The sequence below is a fragment of the Pongo pygmaeus genome, chromosome 15 (assembly GCF_028885625.2).
Source record: "Pongo pygmaeus isolate AG05252 chromosome 15, NHGRI_mPonPyg2-v2.0_pri, whole genome shotgun sequence".
Classification (NCBI taxonomy): domain Eukaryota; kingdom Metazoa; phylum Chordata; class Mammalia; order Primates; family Hominidae; genus Pongo; species Pongo pygmaeus.
In genome coordinates, this window is record NC_072388.2 from 34,380,232 (window position 1) to 34,382,378 (window position 2,147).

Sequence of the window (2,147 nt, forward strand, 5' to 3'; positions counted from 1 at the left end):
AGTTGTGAAAGCTTGGTTAAAGATAGGAGTTGACATGGCCTGAGTGTCAGCCAGTGGTGTTCTCTGTTGCCAGATGGCTTTGTTAATTTGCAAAGTCCACAAAAAGTCATCCATAGTCATTGCTCTCTTTCTCTACCGAGTCCCTTAGTCTTCAGGCTCATATCATCCAAATTAATGAAAGGAAAACCTATAAACAACAGCTTCATTGGGAGTTACATCTCTAAGGAAAAAGCAGAAATTTGTAGATCTTCAAAGCAGTGTTTGCTCTCAGGTATCTCCTTTTATATTTATTTATTTATGCCCTATTAGGAAGCATTTTCATTGTTTTTCTTAGAAAAAGTTTTCCAGACAGTAACAGCTCACAACATTTCAACAGCAAAGTTATTAGTTGAGAGCAGGGTTTTCAGGAGTTGGGGATTCTAGAGTATGAGGAAGAAATTTTGGTATCCCGCTTCATTATAGACGGATGGCATAGGTCATAAATGGGAGACTCTGGCTGCTAAGCCAATATCAAAACCCACTGGACTGACATTTCCTTCTACAGAGTTTATTTTCCTTCCTGTCGTCTTCCTGTCCCACGGAAATGCCTGCCACCATGTAAAGCCCACTGGCAGCTAGCTTAGGCTCCAGTCTTCCCCCTTGGGTAGGAAAGGGAGTGAAGGGAAGGCCACTCCTGAGTTTCCATGCTTTCCTCTTTCTCTCCTTGAGGTGGTTCTTCTGTCTTCTTTTCTTCCTCTCCTTCCTGTTTTCTCTGGCAGCTTCTCTTAAGCCTTTTCTGAAGGTGTTACTGTCACTCCATCCCAGGTAGATATTTCAGAAGCAAGATGGCTGGCATCATCCTCCTGGCCAAGGATCTTCCTAGAGCCACCAGAGGATTCAGATCAGAGTCGGAGCTGTGTGGCAGACCATGTCCTGCAGTTGCATGGCCATGACTGTGTGTACTCTCACGGGGGTCAGTGATACCCAGTGACCCTGGCGGGAACTGTCCTGCAGCCAGAATCTGCAAGCAATGCTCATATGCAACATTTAGGGCCAAAGGCTGTCTGGTGAGATTGTTCATCACAGCAGAATGACCCAGTAGGTCAAGGATCCAGAATGTCAGTGGCTCAAAGCCAGGAAAACAAATCTTCAAGTCCTTGAGTAGTCTGATGAGAGCTTTATGGACTGAGAGACACTTCTCTCAATCCAGCAGGCAGGTCAGATGCCAAGGCATTCTGCAATACCTTGCTATCCAGATAGACTTTGGGGTCCAGTTTTCCAAGATTGAGTGACACTGTTGTAATGAGAATCTTCACTGGAGCATCAGAAGAACTGATTTCAAGCCAGTTTTGTTGGTCAGCACGGTCAAAACTTCAGAAGGATCTTGTGCTGTCAGGCTTTCCACGGCTTTGTTCCCCAGGGCAGTAACAGCTTCCAGTGTTGGCAGAGTCTTTAGTATTACCACCAGGGCTGCTGCACTGTGGCCTGTAGACATCTTTCTCTTTTTGTACGATCACACCTGTCAGACTTCTTGAATTTGCACTTCAAATTAGAGCCACAATCAAATTATCAGTCACGTTGTTTATTTTTGTCACCAGAGAAAGGACAGAGTCCTGTTCAGCAGAGTGGGGAGCCAGGTACTGATCTCTCTTCAGCAAGGCCTCACTGAAGGACATTTCATCAGGTGCTGGCTTGACCCCTGGGAAGGCCATTTCACACAGATAGAAATCAAATGGGATATGTGGCACAAAGAGCCTGAACCCTCCTCCTGGGCCTCTTCTGGAACCAAAGCGCCCACCACAACCATGGCCTCTGTCATCTCTCATGGCACCTTAAATCCCCCACACTGGAGGCTGCACTAACCACCCCTTTCCTCTCAGATACCTCGTTTTAAATCATAGTAGGCTTAAACTTTATAAGCCTTTAGCATTACACATTCCGTTGTTTATCTTTCATTCTCTAGCATTTATGAAGGTAGAATTTTCCTCTCCAAATTGTCATGTGATGATGAAATAGCAGAAAAGATCTCACTTTTCTCCCCTTGGAAGAAATGTGGAATTCAGAAATACAATCTAAAATCTGTCAGCTCAGCTGTTCCTGATTCAGTGTTACAGTTGTCCAGAGAGGGCAAATTGCCTTTAGAGCTGAGAGGGACTGTTACAAGATTC

The 2,147-nt window shown here is 45.0% G+C and overlaps 1 pseudogene; it reads right to left on the reverse strand.

The window, feature by feature from the left end:
* Positions 1-619: 619 nt before the first annotated feature.
* LOC129012323 (interleukin enhancer-binding factor 2-like) lies at positions 620-1,805 on the reverse strand (annotated as a pseudogene).
* Between the last annotated feature and the right edge of the window lie 342 nt (positions 1,806-2,147).